The 21,793-nt window shown below is 38.7% G+C and overlaps 1 protein-coding gene across 1 annotated transcript in view; it reads left to right on the top strand.

The window, feature by feature from the left end:
* The window catches only part of LOC149170464 (RNA recognition motif (RRM)-containing protein), an 85,590-nt gene that overhangs the window by 29,925 nt on the left and 33,872 nt on the right, over positions 1–21,793 (top strand). The window lies entirely within an intron of this gene.

Here is a 21,793-nt window from a genome sequence, read left to right as displayed (position 1 = left end):
TGCGAGAACACTACCACTGGTTTCTTTCTCTCTATATTTTATTTTTAGCATTTTTAGGAGACATGCTTGCACTCCCACATTCTAGTCCTACTGGTTGTACTCTTCTTCAGTTCCATTGACCTACTTTTGTTGTTATCAATTGTACATTAATAAATTTATTTACTTAATTTACTCATATATTCACTCACATGACAAATTTAGGTCTCACCTTTAGATCAACATCTATCACTCAATACTCGTGTTGCTCAAACCCATATAGGACACACAACTAACTTTTAACAAGGTACAACATTTAAATGCGTTTGATCATGACCATATCAAAATCATCATTATTCCCAATGCCCCACATAAAGAATATTTTGAAAACTCCTTGCATTGGCTTTTGCAACAATTGTCTTGATTCCATTTGTTAATGTCTTCTACATTCCTTTGAGCACATGGTGCTTGGTTTTGGATCCAAGCAAGTTAATTGTTGCATTGATTTTCATAACAAATTCACTTTTTAGTTATTGGCTTTTGAATTTGCCCCTTGTGTTGTAGTGACTTAGCATAATGCTTCATAAATTATTTTATGTGAAAGAATTTGATCCAACATGGTTACAAGGGCCTTATGTGTGGAGGTTGGGGGTTTTTCTTGAGATTTGTCTAATTTGGAAGTTGACATGGAATTGCCCTTTGCTTGACTCTTGGTGCTTCTGTTTGTGAGACGTGGGAAGAAGGAGATGATTGTCTTGGTAGTATTCGGTGGTGGGGGTGGTCTAAGTGAAGATGATCGATCTAAAGCATGGAATCCCCCCACAGTTGTAAGGCCAAAGCATTGCTAATTTGGATATGTGAAGAAGATGAAGAGGGAGTTATGCCACTCCCTTAAAAGGCAATGATTTCGAGCTCATATTTTATAGTGGATGGGGTGTTAAAAAATGAAATGTGGTCCTTTGTAGGTGGCAGAGTGGACAAACCTTGTCCACTTGTGGAATATGGTTATCAACTTTCACCCGAGAATGAGAACCAACCTTGAACTAGTTGAGAGGGATCCTAAGGGCATGCATCTAGCGGTGATGAAGTGCCTGACCTAAAATGGCATCTTGAGTTTGAACTTGTGGTGTGGATCTACCCAAACTTCATTTTATTGTTTGTAAATGCCCTCCCTAAGGATCTTGTTCATTTCCTACTTGTTTGGCAAGAGATGCCCAAGGGCATTCAAGGAGTCCTTGAATTAGGGGATCCTCTCCATTGAGATGCCCATTGTTTGTAATAAGCATGTAGCCTTATCAAACTACTAATGTATATGTTGGGAGGAACTAGTCAAGGCATGACAACAGTCTTTAAGGAACATTATGCAAGCCAAAGGTGCCAATCTCTAGTGGCAATCGAATTAGTGGAGTTTTAGACTCAATGAAGTAGTGAAATTGGTGTGAAAATGGGACGTGGGGATGGGGTTCTGGGAATGTGGGGGTAGTGATAAGTGTATCTTCCTAAGTAGTGTTCGGGAGTAGGGTGTATTTAGAGGACATTGACTCAAGGTCAACATGGAGTGAAAAGTATAGAAGAGCGTGGTGTGCTAAGGGAATTTAGAGGATAGAAATTTAGCAGATTTAATGACCTAGTTTGCTGTGTGCCTACTAGACACCCATAGTACAATCTGCAGTGGTTGTTGTGGTTTTGGAGTGGATTTAGGGGAGCTTTCAGCAAGAAAGGGGAAAGGGGGAATGTACAACAGGGGGGGTAAGTGATAGTGGGGATGACATTGTGTTGAGGGGAGGAGAAGAAGATGGGAATGGGGTTGGGGAAGAGGGCGGATGGAGGGAGGCATGGGGTGAGGAACGGAGGGGACTGTGTGTGCGTTGGGAGATGAGGGATTTTTGGGGGAGAAGGAAGCTAGGTCAAGGGGAGGGGGCATGTTGGATAGGCACAGAGGAGCAAAGGACGAGGAGCAGTATGTGGGCAATTGAAGGGAGCCAACCTGTGCGTAGAAGAGCTGATTTGATTTGCTTGTAGACAAAAGACTGTGTCGACAAGGGAATGTCAATGATGACAAGCCATCAGATTATGGGACAGGCTGACGAAACAGTGCTGCAGTACTTCGATACTTTCCCACTTATTCCACATGAAAATATGTCAGTCGACATTTATAGATGGATTTCTAAAAAACACGGGATATTAAAGAATTGACGTAGACACCTTTTTGCTATAGCTCTTTACTAGCCATATGTCCATGGCCTTGCCTTCAGGGGGGTGGACTTCAGTATCATTACGATTTGATTAACAATTATGAAATCAAAGATGAAGATTATGATTACTATCCACGACACCATTTGTAACATTGCCTAATTCTCCTTGCTAGGACCCTGCAATATTACAGTTGGCTTCATCACAGAGAACACTAGCTGCAATAGTTTTGCATGCCTTCTCTCTTCCTTTTGACAAATCTGCTCGTGGATTCCTTCTTTCAACTCAGTCAAATCCAATAAATCTATGGGGACGTAAGTATGGGGAATGGACTGGGGGATATGTAGAGACATGCCTCAAATTTTAGGAATGTGACGGGAGATTTCAGTGTCCTCAACGTAGAGAACTTCATCAGAAGTCTCTCTCTCTCTCTCTCTCTCTATCTATCTATATATATATGAGTTAGAAATGTGTACAACGAAAGCATGGAGTAAATATTTACATTCAATTCAAGGTTTTGATTTTGCACTTTCTTCAAAATATGAAGACATCTTAGGGCAATCTGGGCAAAAATTGTTGAGGGACGCCTAAAGGTGTGCCACAAAAGAGAAACTTCCTCTATTTCTTGGGAAATGTTCCCCATGTGTCTTTTGATTTTTCCCCAAACGGGGACAGAGGGAAACTTTCTCCATCGAGTTTCCTATTCACTGTCTTTCTCTGTTTTCTGGTAGGGGACCCCTAATCACTGTCTTTCTCTGTTTTCTGGCAGGGGACCCCTACTTTGTCAACTTGTTAGCCATTGTTGAAAATTGTTGGGAGTCTTGCATCTTTGTTCAATGCCAACTTTTGGCATTGGGCAGGGTGTAAGTGGGTGAGTTTGTTGGAAGTCTTTCTTTGTTCACTGCAACCTTTGACAGTGGGCAGAGTGTAAGCGGGTGAGTTTGTCAAAGAACAAGTAGTCTTTTCTATCATGGATCCCACTGTTGACTTTCTTGCAGCTCGAACATAAATCCCTTCCTGTTATCTTTGCAATATTGGGCGTTGTGGGTGACGCTCTCATGACTAATGTTTTCCATGATCTTCTTCTACAGTTTCACTTCTGCCTGTTGCAATCAAGTGCACTAGGTAAAGCTCTGATTGGCAGTGGATGAGATTCAATGTTAAAACAATTGTAAAATGAGCACCTGTTTGCACTCCACTCCACCTGCCATGCTTCCTTTTCACATGTTCACATAGTCACCACCGATTTTGTGCACAAGGGACACTAGAAATGCTACCCTAGAATCTCCATTATGATGAAAATCTACAATAAATAACTACCTTGTAAGACTTGTTGCCATTGTACATGTTTTTAAAAAATAATGCCAGCACATTTTGGAATGGACAAGAATAGTTTCCAAGAGCTCATCAGCGCAAGGAAAATGGCAAAATGCCCATTTCTTTGAGCCCACACAATGCCATTGACTTGTCATAGGCATAACAATTACAAACTTACAAAATGAGCTACAGCTTACATGGCTTTGATAACTTAGCCACAATCATCAGACTTTAGAAAGCTCACAAAACGAGGCATTGAACAAAGCTCCTAAAGTTCACACGGGTTATGTTCTCTTTCTTTAAATCTCTTAGAAATATTAATGACAACCACGTAAGACGTGTTGTGCCCTTTGCATCTGGCAGAGAAATTTGCTCCTACAAAGTGGCAACACTGTCAATTTTCACATCTAAAATATTTTTCTACCATTGATCTAACACTACATGAAAGAATGGAAAGAGGAGTGATAATATTCAAACATTCGACAGGGAAACATGTAGAAAGGATCTCACACAAAATTGCCACAATGTTTCCTTCTCATAGAGATCTTTATTATGCAGATAGATGTAGCTACACAAGATGCCACTCCTAATTTTTATGATTTTCCTACACACTCTTTGACACAATCCCTTTCACATTCTCTCACGAACCTTGTGACACAATGCATTCAGACGAGACAGAGTGGATTCTCTTTTTTCTTTGTCTTATTCTTATATTCACTCACTTGACTTAGCTTCCTGCCTATTGATGAACTTCTATCCTTTCCCAGGGCACAAAATAGCCAAAGACACAACTAACCTCTCACACATGACAACGTTTTTTTTGACGGTGGCCAAATCAAAATGGCTAATATCCCCATCTGCCCAAAGGCTTGGAAATGGGTTCAAGGAATGACAAGTATTACAAGCGTAGATTGGGAAATCTTTACCCGCATATGACAAAGTAGTTGGGTGCTCTACTTAGTACAGAATTCCTCGAACAGGTGGGTAAAAGCAAGGAGTTCAACAAACCAATGTTGCACGTGTTTTGGGATGGGAAACGAGTGTTGAGGCCAACGACAACTAAACTCTAAAACATTACATTCTTTTAGTGTTTTTAACCACGACCATACCGAAATGGCTATTATCCCCGGCTGCCCAGAGGTTAACATTACAACATTTCAATGTGTTTAACCATGATCATATCAAACTGCCATTATCCCCAATGGCCCAAAGTTTTGGAAATGTTTTCAAAGAATGAGAAGAATTACATAGGTAGGTCGAGAAACTTTATCAATTCAGGACAACATAGTTGGGTGCTCTACTTAGTTTAGAAGTCCTTGAACGAGTGGATAAAAAAAAGAACGGTAATTCGACAAACCAATGTTGCATGCATTTTTGGGGTGGGGTGCGGGGAGAGTTTTCAGGCCAACGACAAGTTTCTCCCAAATTGCAGGATGACAAAAGCATTAAAGTAATTGGAAAATTTCAAATAATTCCAAGAAATATTCAAACTCCAAATGAAAAACTACTAATGACTTTAAAAATATTTAAGTATGATGGATCAGAAATCATACATGATACATGATACATACCATTCATGATTCTACATAATATAATATTAAACTTAAATGACTAGTTCTTTAATAAAATTGAGCATGTATGTTGTCCAAAATGTCGAAAACAGGATATTGTCCGTACTGGTTGTACTATCAAATCTCCCGTGCAGACCTTCGAGTCTTTAACACAATGACTCTGGCTGCTGTGAACACTCCAAAGGCCAAATAGAGAGTGCAGATTGCTTGTGTAATAAACATAAAAACATTATAATTAATACTAAATATTTTTAGAATTAATAAAACCTCAATGAATATTGATGAAGATAATATTATGTATAAATGTCTGTTTATCTAAAAGGCATTTCCCTTCACGGGAAACATGTTTTAAAGTGTATTTATACACGCGGCCCTCCCCAATTGTAAAGTCATTTCATCACATTCAATATGACCAAATCATTTTAATATCACATTCAATATAAAAAATCATGTTGTCCTTAAAACGGATTTCTTTACCTTATCTTATTTATTTTAGATATTTAGTGGATGAACCAGCTTGGTTCGTTACATTGGTATTTAAGTGGTGTCAATGCTGGTTGCCCAGGTGCTAAAATGTAATAAAATGCCTGCGATATATGGTCAAAATTTGTCACCTTTGGCAACTTACTACCATTGTAACTGAAAAATTGACAAAAGCAAAGTGCAAGGAAAAAAACGATTTTAAATAACTCTGAAAGAACCTCGAGCCAATCGATTATTGAAGCTTTTGTTTTATGCAACAACATAATAAAAGACGGGACTAAATAGATCATAAATAAGTGGAGTGAATAAGCAAAAGGGACACAAAAATAGCCATGTTTATTGCATCGATTCACTAAATAAATCATACGAAGATCTGACAGGATATAAAGCGAAAAAAGAAACATCTCATGTAAATGAAGGGAGAAGATCCTGTATTGCTTTCACAGAACACTACCCACGAAAGAATCATCACACATTCAGATAGATTAAAATAACAAAAATGAAACACACCAGATGGTTGTTGCCATTAAGCATTGACTACCCAAAGAGTGAGGAAGGGTGCATCAAGTTTGTCTCATAGCCACTCTGGAAACAGAGTCATCCATTGAATTCGCAACCAGAGCAATTTTGCAGAATAAAGTTGTAAGAACATTGATGTTGGGTTGCTGTCATATTAGGCTGATCGCATTGATATCCAAGCAAAACAAGCTTCACTTAATTTGGCATCACAATAACCTATCGCCGTTGTTTTGAGAATAAAATATCACGACGTTTGACCCGAAACCAAGCCAATACAAAAATCGACATATTAGATGGCTTTTTGCAAACTAGCCGTTGTTCTGAGAATATTATATCGTGAGGTTTGACTCAAGACCAAGCCAATACAAAATAATCGACATATTAGATGGTATTTTGCAAAGTTAAATCGAAACAATGGGTGTGAAGGATACCTTTGTTTTTTTTGGTTCCTAACCAGTGGAATCTGTAATTGGGTTGGTTTTGTGCTGGAGTGACATGGGATTGTTTTGGATGCTCCTTCTGCAGACACAAATTAATCAAGAGATTTTGAACCTTGATTTTGATAGTTTACATAACACTTTATAACACGATGGTTGCTAATTGGACTGCCACTAAAACGTGGTGTAAAGAATACTGTAAAGTGTAACTAGAAAAAGCTTGCCTAAATTCTTAAATCAATCACACTTCAAAATTCAACCATATCAAAGAAAGATATCTTTCAAGGGTCATAAGCCCAATTTGTACTAGACAAAGAAGTGTATTTCTTTGGGGGTACCATCACACTTTGTACGCTAGTCGAGTCTCAAATGATGAATAAAGTCCATTAAAAATGTGAACTGCAGCCAGGACACTATAAATAACAAATTTTGATGGCCAGAATAATAGGCGATGCACAATCTAGGTCAAGGAATTAGAAACGTTTTTAGAGATGTCATTCACTTAAAAAAGTGAATGGCAGCCATGACACAATAAATAACAAAATTCGATGGCCAGAATACTAGGCGAAGCACAATCTAGGTAAAGGAAAATTAAACATTTTTGGAGATGTATAAAGGACACCTTGCTGGCAGAAATTAAAAAATTAAACGGATGGAGACACTTGAAAATGGAAGTAAAGGTTGTTGACAAAGAGACATCATTCGACTCAATGGGATATTCTCACACACTGAAATACAAATTATGAATATAGAAGCCTCCATAAATTCACCATAAGATAAATGCTCAAGTGTCGTTAGTAATGATTATGACAAAAATATGAAGGTTAAAGTGAATCAAGGGAATATTAAACTCAATATCAAGAAGTAATTTAATATGAGTTATCAGAAAAGGATGAAAACATTTCTTGCTCAAGGAATTATAATCAAAGTTTGCTTGCATAAATAGAAAATTTAAAAAATGAGAAGAGGAAACATCAAACACAGCTAGAACAACTTATCAACAAAAAATAATAACAAATCCTGCTAAATTAGTGAAGTTGTTAGAGGTTATAATCCAATCCATGTTGAAGGAATCCAATATAAAACCGTTCGACACCAAAACTAAGAACAATATTTATATGGGATCTTAATCAACCAATAGATCACTGGAAGTAATATGTAATGTATGTATCAGAACTGAATTCAGGATGCATAATGGAGGGATGCATTATTGTCATCTCAATCCTAAAGTTTGTTTTATTGCGCATTAAACAATATGAATATAAACGTAATTCCTCGTACATTTAGAGAAGTCACAATTCCAAATTGAAGATGAAATCAACACCCTGCTTAAAAACACAAGATGAAAAGTTCTGTCCAGAATTCCTATCAACAAAATCTCTCAGTGAAAATTTCCCTGGGATTGTTTAATTCCGTATACAACAGAACGATATTGTTTATCATTTTAAATATCTTATTGTGATGTTTCTTCAACATTTTCGTAGATGATACATTTTGAAAAAGATGAAATATAATGAATTATAAACATAAAGACATAATAACTAATACGGCGTATAAAATAGAATTAATTTATGAAGTTAAATATTATGTAAGGATTTCTACTTAACAAGGCACGACTCTCCTGGGCGAATATTGGTTAAAGTTTTCTACTTGCAGTTCTTCCTAATATAATAAACGCTTAGCATCACATTCAAGATTAATAATTATTTTATCCTTACGGATTTCTTTGCCTGATCTTTCAGTTGACGAACCAGTTTGATTTATTGCAATTCGCTGGTTCGTTTGTGTTTAGCAAAGTCAACCAACACTTCAAATGGTAGGTAAAAAGTGGGGGGCGTGTTTTCTACTGTTGGGGTTACCTATTTTTGAGTTCTTAAATTTTAATTATTTATAAAAGTTGACAATTTTGTTGTTTTTCTATCGGTTTATTCATTTGCTAAGATGGCCTCATAAGATCCACCCTCCGCCTCCGCTGGGTAGGTGCCAAAACAAACTTTTTAGGGGTTTTCTTGACACTAGTTGAGGTCCCTCCGCTGAGTAGGTGCCAAAACAAACTTTTCAGGGGTTTTCTTGACACTAGTTGAGGTCTAACACGTTGGAGGATCCCAGATGCACCAAATCGGGCTGGGAATCATCGGTGACGTTGGAGATGTGTTAATGCCCCGGAAGCTTTCCCCAATCAAAAGGGCACGTCCTCTACTAGTTCCTTCTGTGTATTGGGACTCGGAAAACCTAGGGATGGGTTCCCCATTTACGGGATGGTTTTCATGATACAATGATACATAGCTGCAAACTAAAGATCCATTGGTGGCAGTTTCCTAGCATGTGAACTCATTTATAAACAGGAGCAAAGAAAGGCCTTTGGTAAGGCCTCCGGTGTTCTGGTAATGCCAGGTTGGGAGCCCCACACCTTGTCCATCTAGGCTCGAATCATGGCCTCTGGACCAATGTGGTCTGCATAGTACCACCGCAGTTTGTGCTGCTTGTATTCAGGGCAGATAATGTTATATTCACGAAAGGGAAAAATCAGCGGGGGTTTCATCAGAATCCGTTTCATTACCTCATGGTTTACCTCGGGGACTAGTATCTTTGGTATCTTCCAGAGAGCCATTATTCTGTTGGTGGCTGAACACTCAGGAAAAATGAGAATGAAATTATTATAAAATGATATGTTATTGGCTCTGAGAGAGTTCTTGGGGTCCCTGTTATGGGAAGCTAGGCCAACGATGGCAAAAAGCAAAAGCATCCTTGCATATCTGGGAGTGGCATGCACTGCGCACTTCAAACCCAAAAGGCAGACCTTCCTTTACATCCTTGCATATCTTGTTTCTAATTGTTTCCCTTTTTATATTTGGAGCTTGTTTGATAACAATGTAATATGCCTTTTAACCTTGCAAACTGTTCATTTGTTTTCAGTTATTGGTAGCAAGGTTGCAAGGTTAGTAAACTGATAAAAGTATTTGAATTCATGCCAGACTATAATTACAGAGCTACCCAGTTGCAAAACCACTACAAAATTTGATATATTTTCGGCTTTCTAAATTGAATAGGATATCAGCAAGTTATTTAAGTGTACTATATTAGAACAGATCTTAAGTTGAAATTTGAAGATAAGATGCCGATATTTTATGAAGGTGGATCTCCAATGGAAATTATAATTGCCCGCTCCCTCATTTTAAATGTTTGTAATTGAATTTCACAGTTCGCTGGACATATTCAATTAATGTTGGTACTTACACTATAACAATGTAGAGTAATGACTGGATAATTACAGTTAAATGAGGTTTGGATTCCATTCCTATACGGGGTTTTTTTGTATATGTTTTGATGCTCCAGCACTCGTACAATGTGCGCTGTAAGCTATTAGTGGTTAGTGTCAATTTTTGGTAGACAAATTATACATGACTGATGCCTCATTTTCAAGATCATGAACAGCTTTCTACAATATCTTGTTTCGGAAATGCTAGTATATTAGCGAAATTAATTTAGCTGTTTCTTTAATTGGCAACTGAGCTGACTGATTAAAGCATGGCTAATAGGAAGATGTAATGGGTAGGCTTAATGATAGCTTCAAAGGTTGATTGTGTTTTGTCGTGGTTATTTTCATGTCTGTTTCTGAGATGTAACTAGTTTCTATTTTCATCCTCTGCTATGGATGTTGTGAGGAGAGTTGAGATGCACTAGACAACTTAAAGGGCCTGAATACATGTTGTAACAGACCCTTCCACCCTATTCGGTCATTCTTGCCATGTGCCATGCCACGTTATTGACTTATCCACATCACCTGCCGCCTTAGCTTGGGCTGCGGGTCCCACCAAGTTCCAGTCCTTTGCCTTATGCAAGGAATTTGCGTTATAACGAATTTTGAGGTTGGCGTTTTTCTTTTCCATGGGACAAAGATATTGCTGTTCAACCACAATGCCAGTGCCATGCCACAATAAGGTTTGGCCAAACGAGTGTGACATGAAATGTAATTCGTTATGACAAGTGACGAGAGGAAACTCTGTCCCACAACTTCTGTCAATCGTGCCCTGATCCATAGTAAACATATGCCACGAGAAATTGGGTGCGACTCGACATAAAATTTCGCTTCAGTTGACGGACGTATGTCCGTTCCACGCCTCACATCTAGTGCCGAAGCTCTTCAATAAAGAGTTGAGTCATCCGACACGACGCATATCCAATTTTATGTTTTATGCTCAGTGACAGGTAAATCCCCGTCTAAGTTTGCCAACTCCAAACAAACTCTACAGTTCACTGCGAGAGTTTAAAACTTAGAATTTTAGGCCTTTGACCTTGATGTTGTGCTCTGCGATAATTGATGTTGCAGCCCTGGATCTATTATAATGTCAACAAAGGTAAGATCACAACTATTACAACCATCTATCACAGAGTTCTATGACTCTGTTTGGCCTTTAAAAATAGGGCATATCCATCTTGTACATGGAAAGAATGCCCATCAAACACTAACAATGAACCATGCAATCTATAAACATTTCAATCACAAAAAAGGGTTGCCATCAGTAATTTTCTGCATGCCATCAATAAATTTCATTAGCTTATCTATGCATTCTTAGAGTATTCATGACATTCAAAGGCTAGTATTCGCCATTAACTAGATGATCACCAAGGCCCGTTGCCCTTTAATGATATGCAGCAATATACTCAGTAACCATTCAAGAAAGCTTAGAACCATTCATGTATTCATTACATACCAATGCAGGTATTAAACCTAAGTCCACTATATACAACCATGGCACTTATCTAAATGCTTAATACATGTTGGAAACTGAAGGTGGGACTTGAACTCTCCACCCAACCATAGACCAGTTGCAACACAACCTTTCTTGCAGCTGTTCACCCCTTATCCAGATCCACAATTTGAGGGAATTTTGAATTAGAGTTAGTTGGAGTTCATTCTCATCTCCGGGAGTATGGGAATATTCTTGTAGGTGTTTTATTAGCTGTGAGAAGCATTGTAGGACTTCAAGAACTCACATTTTTGGGTGGTTTATCAACTTACTTGGCAAGTACTAGGTGGTTTATCAACCCTCTTTGCAAGCACTGGGTGGTTTATCACTCCTTTTAGCAGGCACCCTAGTGAATGCTACCCTGCCTAGTGGTTCATTATCCCTACAACAAGCACCTAAGAGTGGTTTATCAACCTATTTTGCAAGCTCTCATCACCCAAACCCTTAGAGTTTTCCATTGAACTTCTCCAAGCTTGGACACACACTGAGTCCCACAACTTCACAACATTATGACAGGGAAACCCATTCCCATAGCTTCACGACATTATGATAAGGAAACCCATTCCCTTTGCCTTAGTAGGCTATAGTAGTACTCAACATTTTTGCTCAAGTTTCGCTCCTTTCCTCTTGCGTATTCTCTCGCGCTATCACATCAACTTTTTGCTTGCCAAAAAAATCAAATTCTATTCTCCCTTGAACTTCTTCCATTGAACCATGCTTTTCTGCACGAGTTCCTATTTCTTCTTTTTGCGTGGTTTTTCATGTTCCTCATGGAATTTTCTTTTGTTTTAAAGAGCGTGGAGAACATGGGCACTTTCGTGAAGATATTTCTTGCTAGCTATGCATTTGTTTAAGCAGTGGTGCTAGCTAACACCACTTAGGTTCTTCCTTTCCCCCCTTAGATTGTGGATCCGTGTCCCACTCTTCAGGCCATCAAAATAAAATCACAATTTTATTTATGATCAAAGTACATTTATATTTCAAAATTTAATGAGTATATTAAGGTTGTTACAGACCCCACCTCGTTAGGGGGAACATTGTCCTCTGTGTTCATAGCAACAAAATACTAAAATAAATTTGAGCTTTATAAATAAGTCTTACATCCACTTATTCAACAAACGAAATGGGTACAACACCCTTATTTGCTCATCCATCTCCCAAGTGGCTTCATTGGGTCCAAAGTGCTCCCATTGCACCTCGACCTGCTATATCGCTTGATTTCAGAGCGTTGATTTGTCTTCAGTCTAGGATGCACATTGGTTCTGGTTGGAACTCTCCCTCGAGTTCCACCTATATCACAGACCAATCAATAATATGATTAACATCATGAACATACTTCTTAAGCAAGGAAACATGAAAACCATTGGGTGTATTTGTTGCGGATGGCAAGGCCAATCTGTAAGCCACTGACCCCACTCTTTCCAAGATCTGAAAGTGTTCGCAATATGTGGGTGCCAACTTGTCACATGAGCCCACTTTCAATGAGCTTTTCCTTAGGCCTAATGCAGAGATAGACTTGCTCTCCCACTTGGAACTCTTTATGCATTCTTTGTTGGTTTTCTTAACTCTCTTGTCTATCCTGGGCCGCCTTTAATTTTTGTTTGATCTTTGACCATCTGCTCCATTTCCTTTAGCATATTTGGCCCAAGGACTATTCTATTTATTGGATCATCCCAATTGATAGGAGTGTTGCATTTTCGGCCATATAGTGCCTCAAATGGACTCATTCTCAATAACTCCTTATAACAATTGTTGTATGCAAACTCCACTAGTGTTAGGTAGTCTTCCCACTTCCTTGGCTGATGCATGACATACATCCTCAACATGTCTTCCAAGACTCTGTTCACTCTCTCTATTTGATCATTTGTCAGAGGATGGTAGGCAATGCTAAAAGCTAGTTGGGTTCCAAAACCAACAAACAATGATTTCAAAAATTTGAAGTAAACTTAGCATCCCGGTTTGATATATCTTTTTAGGCACTCCATGTAACCTAAATATCTTTTTCATGAAGATCTGAGCTATATGGATTCCTTTATAGTAGATTTAACGACTATAAATTGTAAAGTGAGTTCCCATGCTCAATTTATCCACTACCACCATGATAGCATCATGTTTCCTAGTTGTCTTGGGCAATCCCGTGATGAAGTCCATGGATATGATTTCCCATTTCCACTTTGGGATTAGACTTGGTTGCAATAATCTAGCTGGATGCTTGCACTCTACCTTCACATGTTGGCATTCCAAACACTTGGCAATGTATTCTGCAATATCCTTCTTCATTCTTGGCTAATAATATGCTTTCTTCATAATTGTTATCATCTTCTCGTAACCAGGATGACCTGAGTAAGGTCTCTTATGGAACTCAACCTTGACAAGCTTCCTCAAATCAACTGCATCAGGCACAAATTTTCTTGTTCTTGAACAATAATATGGCATCATCTGTGAGCTTTTTGCCAATACTTCTTCACATATTGGTAATGCTCATCGTGAATCAATGACTCTTTAATTCTTTCTTTGATGTAAAATGAGCATGTGCTCAAAGTTGCAAAGATGAACCTCTTGCAAACTCCCTATTGAGTGCATTGACTACTTTATTTTCTTTTCTTTTGATGTACTTTATCTCGAAATCAAATTCTTTGATCAAAGCCAACCACTTGGCTTGTCTAGCATTCAACTTAGGCTGGTCAAACAAATATTTCACTCCTCCATGGTTTGTCATCAACATAAACCTTCTTCCTAATAAGCAATGCCTCCACGTTTTTAAAGCATGCACAATTGTTGCTGGCTCCAAATCGTGGGTGATATATTCTTCTCATAATCATTTAGTTTCCTAGATTCATAGCAGACTACATGCTCTTCTTGCATCAAAACTTCACATAGCCCTTCCTTACAAGCGTTAGTGCAAACTACAAAATCTTTCTCTGGATCAACTATTCTCAAGATAGGTGCACATGTGAGTAATTACTTGTGTTGTTCAAAAATGGTTGCACACTCAGGTGTCCACTGAAATTTTACTCTTCTTTGCAAAGTAGTGATTGCATGTCCAATCTTTGAGAAGTCACGGATGAACCTTCGATAATATCTAGCTAATCCCATAAAGGATCTGACCTTGGTGACATTTTGGAGAGTTGGACTCTCCATTATAGTCTTGATTTTCTCCGGATCTACAACCACTCCTTTCCAAAAACATGACCCAAGTAGTGAACTTGCGTTTCGAAAAACTCACACTTGCTAAGTTTTGCATATATGTTATGCTCCCTCGGTAGTTGCAAAACTGCTCTCAAATGGTCTTCATGTTCTTCATTAGTCTTTGAATACACAAGGATATCATCCACAAAGACCAACACAAATTTATCCAAGTAAGGTCCAAGAACATTGTTCATCAAGAACATGAATGTGGCTAGGGCGTTTGTAAGCCTAAAAGGTACCACCATAAATTCATAATGGCCATACTTCGTCCTAAAGGTAGTTTTGTGAATGTCCTTGTCTTTAATTCTTTCTTGATGGTATCCTGACCTTAAATTGATTTTAGAAAACACAATGGCTCTTCTCAGCTGGACGTATAGGTCGTCAATCTTGGGCAGTGGGTATTTGTTCTTCATAATTGCTGTATTCTGTTGCTGACAATCTATACATATCGGTGACGTGCTGTCTTTCTTTTTAACAAACAATGTTGGGGCTCCCCAAGGTGAAACGTTGGGCCGAATGTAATTGTTCCCCAACAATTCCTTCAACTGCAATTTCAATTCAATAAGTTCAGATGTGTTCAAGCGATAAGGAGTCTTTGCTGCTGGCACTGTTCCTAGGATCAACTCAATGGTGAAATTGATGTCTCATTTGGGCTATAGTCTTGGCAACTTGTCTTGGAACACGTCGCTATATTGTTTTACTATTGGGTGAATAGCAAATGAATCCATGTTGCCTTCTTTTTCCTCAAACACTTGAATGGTGTAGATTGCACACCCTTTTCTATTGTAATGCTTCACCTGAAGTATGGTTAATTGCCTGAGTGCAATTGACCTCTTGATTCCTTGCAACATTATCTCTTCACCATCATCGTTGAGACATTCTAGTGCCTTATTATAACAATCAACCTTGGTTCTATGCGTTGCCAACTAATCCACGCTGATCAAAATATCGTATGGCCTCAATGGTAACAAATTTACATTAGCTGAGGTGGCCATGCCACCTAGTGCCACAGGGCATGACTCAACCATGTATGTTACCCGCCTCTTTGTCCCTGTAGCCAATTGAACCAACCATGATTCTTTATGAATTTTCTTTGACCATTCACATTTCTCTACAATCTTAGGGTTGACATAGTAGAAATTAGAACTCGGGTCAATTAAGACTGAAACAGGTAAATTAACCGTACCTTTTATTTGTATAACTGCAACTTGTTGATCCACCTGTCTATTGTCAAATGCAGCGTAAATTATGGGTATGCTTTGTGGTACATCATTTACAATTGTTGCGTCTTGTACATTGTATATCTTCTTGCTAGTTTGCTGTTCTGGAGGGCAATTTCTTTACAAGTGATTTTCTCCACAAGTCCAACATTGCACATGCCCTTCTTGGATCCCTCAACTTCTTTATTTACTGACTTCGGGGGTTCGCTTCTATAAATAGTTGTGGAATCTTGATGATATGTGTTCCTGGTGGAGGAATTAAACTTTCCATTCTTTCCCCCTTGCTTATATCCTTAATTATTTTGCTCTTTTCCTTTTAAATTTCCCTTATCTTTCTTCTTCTAGTCAATCTGGGCCTCAGTCTTATGCTTGGACTATTCATAGCAGTGCTTGGTCCTCCAGATGGCATCCTCCGATGTCTTTGGTTCATCAAACTCTATTATGCTTTTGTATGCATATGATATCCATTGAGACACCACTGGATCTTAGTCTTCTCATCCTTGATATAAGGTACATACCTAAACAATTCCAAGAATATGCTTGTATACTCCTCAGGTGTCAGCGGTCCCAACTTGTGTTCATAGAATTCTTTGGCCTTACTGTCATAATATTTTTCAGATAGGTACTTCTCGGAAGTACTTTTTGAACTTTCTCCATGACAACTGCTCGTCTCTGAGGTCTTTGACATTCTTCAAGTCCTCCCACCATATATCGACCTTTTCTTTTAGAATGAAAATAGCTACCCTAGCTTTCATGTTCTCGGAATAATCATGCACCTTGAAGTACTTTTTCATCCCCAATAACTAGGCCCCAGCTTCTTCAACTTTCTTTACTTCCCCATCAAAGGTAGGGGGCTTTAATTTCTTGAATTCTTCTAGCATGAAACTCTTCTTATTCCTCCTTTGATGATGATGTGTCTTAGTTGCAGTGTCTGATGATTTTTTAGGGCTGCTTGGCTCTCTCTCTGAAGTACAGAGTAATACTGTTCCTTTGTCTACATGTTTATGCCTTTTCTTTGACTTGCTTCCCTCTACCCTTTTGGTATCCAACTTATGCTTTTGAATTTATGATGGGCTAGGCTTGGACTTTTGCCTAAGTGGCTGGCACCAACCTTCTGTTGTCTTTGCCTTTGCAGTTCGGATTGGCTCTGCATTATCACAACATTCACTTCTGCCCGTCTTTCTTTTGCTTTGACAATATTTTCACTGTTAGCTTTTCAACTTCTCAATTAAGCTCTTAAGCTTCTAATAGTGTCCATACATTCACGAGAGTCTCCCCCTTTCATCTTCCCAGTTGACCCTTCTTTTGGGCCCTACTGAGATCGATTTGTGCCATATTGCTCCATCTTGCTACTCATCCTTTTTCTTTCTTGCTGTTCACTGACGTCTGCCTATGTGCTGTTACACACACAATTGTTAGCCAACCCAAAAGAAAATGCAAATAACACAATTATCAATCACCTTGGCTTATGTTGAGGTGAAATCATCTGAAACATCAAATCTCGGTCAACACAGATAAATACTCAATCAACAATCCTAACAAGCTAAACATTACATCAACTTGTAACTTTAATATCAATAAACTTCTGTCAACAGAGAAGAAACTTAGTAGATCAACCAATTCATCTAGTGTGAGCATGTGAGCCTTTTTAGGTCCAACGCTGAACCATGCTCTGATACCACTTTGTAACACAACCTCCCACCTCCTTGGGCCATTCTTGGGTGGCGAAAGGTGTTATGTTAGAGGTAACTTGATCTCCAAGGTCTATTATGAAGATGAGGTCAAATAAAAAATCCGTAGATTTCAACTTCCTCGAAACCCAAAACTAATACCGCCATTGCGAATAGCTCATCAAGAGCTTTCTGGTGATATAAATCTGATCTCAATCCGATATGCAGATTAAAAGTTATGCCCATTTAAAGATCTCATCATTTAACCTTGCCACATCATTGTGTGCTCCACGTGGTGTTGCTAAGTGCTTGCGTGGCTGTATGATGTCGACTGCAACTCCACGTGGTCCGCCATGTCATCGCTCCATCGTGCTAGGACACAAGTTACAACCCCTTATTAAAACCTTTGCGGTGCGATCTCTGTGTCGCTTAACAAGAATGTTTCATGTCTCGTGGCTCCTGTCTATCGAGACTGCTATGAATTTGCACCAGCTCAATATTTTGACGGGAAAATTCCACGTTGGATGATGGGTATTTTCTTGTTCGTGCCTTCAGTATTTCATACCCCGACATAGTGAAAACTGCAAATAAACGTCAGGGGTCCACGATCCATGATGACGTGGCCCTCAGGCCATGTTAAATCCATGCTGGCGCCACGTCTCACCTCTGGCCATGTGGTACCACATGCCCCCTGCCACGTGACATGCCGGATTGACATATCCACGTCACTTACCACCTCAGCTTGGGCCAACGATCCCACCAAGTCTCGGTCCTTTGTGTTACACAACAAATTTACGTTATAATGAAATTTGAGGTTGACACGAGTTTCTCTATTCCTCGGAATGGAGATATTACCATTTCGCTATTGCGTCAGAGCCATTCCACAACGAGGCCTCTGGTCAAACGAGCGTGGCATGAAAAGTAAATCTTCATGATAAGTGATGAGGGGAAACTCCATCCCATGCCTCCTGTCAATCATCCCTCGGTCCATAGTGAACATATACCATAGTAAAAGGGGCATGTCTTGACGTAAAATTTCACTTCATGTGACGAACATATGTTCGTCTTGCGCCAAAGCTCTTCAATAAAGAGTTGAGTCATTCGGCATGACACATAGCCAATTTTCTGTTTTATGTTAAGCGACAGGTAAATCCCCATCTAAGCTCCAAACAAACTCCACAGTTCATTTCGTGAGAGTTTAAAACTTAAAATTTCAGGCCTTCGACCTTGATATTGGGCTCTGTGATAATCGATGCAATAACCCATAACTTCAATGTTGTCTAAGATAGGAACCTTAGATCCATTATTGGATCATACATACTAAATAAACATCCACACAGGTAAGACCACAACTATTACAACCATCTATCACAGAGTTCTATGACTCTTTTTGGTCCTTAAAAACAAGGCATATCCATCTTGTACATGGGAAAAATTCCCAGCAAACACTAACAATGAACCATGCAATCTATAAACATTTCAATCATAGAAGAGGTTTGCCATCAGTAATTTTCTGCATGCCATCAACTGATTTCATTAGCTTATCTATGCATTCTTAGAGTATTCATGACATTCACATATTTCTAATATTCTCCATTAGCCAGATGATCATTAGGCCTTGTTGCCCTTCAAAGACATGCAACAATGTACTCATTAACCATTGAAGAAAACTTAGAACCGTTCATTCATTCATTACATAACAATGCAGGTGTTAAACCTAAGTCCATTACTTACAACCAAGGCACTTATCTGAATTCTTAACCAGGTTGGAAACTGAAGGTGGGACTTCAACTCTCCACCCAAGCATAGACCAGCTGCAATGCAACCTTTCTTGTAGCTATTAACCCTCGAGCTAGATCCATGATCTAAGAGTGTTTCCAATAAGAGTCAGTTGGAGTTCATGCTCATCTCTAGGAGTATGGGAATTTTCTTGTAGGTGGTTTATTAGCTGTGGCAAGCATTATAGGACTTAAATAGCTCACATTTATGGGTGGTTTATCGGATTACTTGGCTAACATTGGGTGGTTTATCAACCCTCTTGGCAAGCAACCATAGTTTATCAGCCCTTCCAACAAGCATCCCAGTGAATGCTACCTTGCCTAGTGGTTTATCAGCCCTACGTCAGGCACCTGAGAGTGGTTTATCAGCTTATTTGGCAAGCACTCATCACCCAACTCCTTTGAGCTCTCCACTGAAACACACAGTCCACAACTTCACAACATTAAGATAGGGAAACCCATTCCCTCTGCCTCAACAGGCTATACTAGTGCTCAACATGCACTCAAGTTTGGGTCCTTTCCTCCAACATATTCTTCCACGCTATCACATCAGCTTTTTGCTTGCCATAAAAATCAAATTCTATTCTCCCTTGAACTTCTTCCATCGAACCGTGCTTTTGCTGTCCGAGTTCTTATTTCTTCTTTTTGTGTGGCTGTTCATGTTCCTCATGGAACATTCTTTTGTTTTTAGGAACATGGAGAATATAGGCACTTTATTGAAGATCTTTATTTCCATCTGCGCATTTGTTTAAGCAGTGGTGCCAACTAACATCACTCGAGTTCTTCTCCCCTTTCCCCCTCAGATTGTGGATCCATGCCCCACTCATCAGGCCATCAAAATAAAATCATAATTTTATTTATGATCAAAGTACATATATATTTCAAAATTAAAGGAGTATACCAGGGGTGTTACATGTGTGCATATAAGCATCCACACATACATGTCTATAGAGCTACAAGTTTGACACAGAACCATCCTCATGTCCATTGTAGATTTCGTGCATCTAGTGGGCATGGAGCAAAGTTATAGATTGACTTTGCTCGATGCCTATTGGATGCCTTAATCTGCAATCAACATAAGCTTAGGGGAATTTAACCAATTAACTTATAATGCAGGGATATAATTGTTATCCAAAAATACTAGCTAGGAACATTTGGTTAATGTTACTATGCACCTTGAAGTTGGTGCATTGATTTTTTAACTCCTTTGTCATGAGTCATGACCCTAGTAAAAAATTGACCCATCACTAAATTGAAATCTTGATTTGACATGTTAAGCTTTTTCTATTTTCTTTTAATGCTTGGAGGGTGATAGTGATGATGAGGATCCCAGTATAGGCAATGATTTTGATGATATGTAGGTATTTGTTGTAGCAGGATGTTTTTGAACTATAGAGGTCATCTAGAGGCTCTTTGGTTGATGCATTTTTAGTACAATGATGGATTGCACTCGGTGATATTTTGGTTACATGGATACACATGAATATTATGTATATATATATATATATATATATATATATTCTTAACACAGTCGGTTACTTTTTATATATTGCAAAAAAAGGGGAAAGGAAGCTAGTTCCTTGTACAATCAGAGGAGGGCTGGATCAAAGTAGAGCGCAACAGGGAGTGCAGTCCCCACAACTACTTTAACAACCCTGTTTCTTTTAAACTTCAAAAAAATACAAAATGTGACTTGAACACCTTAAGCCTCGTGAAGAGACCAAACGCGCACTTAACTTTGAAAAAGCGGACTTAACCAAAAACCCGCACTCAATTTTTGCTTTTCCACAACTTTGGCGCGATTATCAAAACTTGCCTTTATTAGGCTCATCCTCCAGTGTAGATTTCCTTCGTCAAATCTGACGGACACCACCGAATGCCGATCAATCAACCTGCACGACTCACCACAACCATCGATCCACACGCAAAGGATCCAACGGTGAGCATGGATATCGGGTGGACAAATCGTGTGGAGAATACCCGCTCAATAAAGCGGTATTTTCGCCCCACCTGCTTGGAATTATGTATTTTTTTAACATTTGAAATATATATATATATATATATATATATATATATATATATGTTTTTTTGTTCGTTGCCAATTTTTAGGTCCAGTTTTTTCCTGGTTCCCAGTTTTGGGATTGACCGGTTTGATGACTGGTCCGGTTCTGATAACATTGGTTCATTGTCCATTTTTAATTTTTAATTTTGAGTCTTGACTCTAGATACCGATGACCTAAGACTGAGTCTTTGATTCATCACTTTTTACTATTTTTGAGTTTGAGTAATTTCAATTTACTATTCCAATCTTTAGACCTTAGTGTCTACTATTTTGCAGGTGCTTATTCTAGAATAATGAATGGTGAATTTAAATAAATGTAGATTCTAGCGTGATGAATGATGAATGATGAATTTAAATCAATGTTTACAATATTTTACAATTTCTATTTCATTGAATCATTTATTATGTATGGATCTCTGTATTTGATTATTGGATTATATATAGATATGTGTGTGCGCGCGCGCCAACGTTTCCACATGTTGGGTCTCCCTGTTCCTGTGTACTTCTATCTTGGAAACTTGGTGCAATATTGGTCTAGATACTAAATCCGATCTACACGATATACTGGGGAGATAATTTTTTTTATTAATTCTTGTTGCTAATTTGTAACTCTAGCATTACCATAAT

Source organism: Pinus tabuliformis, chromosome 4_2 (assembly GCF_031772625.1).
Source record: "Pinus tabuliformis cultivar Carrire ecotype Pingquan chromosome 4_2, CPIR1, whole genome shotgun sequence".
Classification (NCBI taxonomy): Eukaryota; Viridiplantae; Streptophyta; class Pinopsida; order Pinales; family Pinaceae; genus Pinus; species Pinus tabuliformis.
This window is presented reverse-complemented; position numbering and strand designations above follow the sequence as displayed.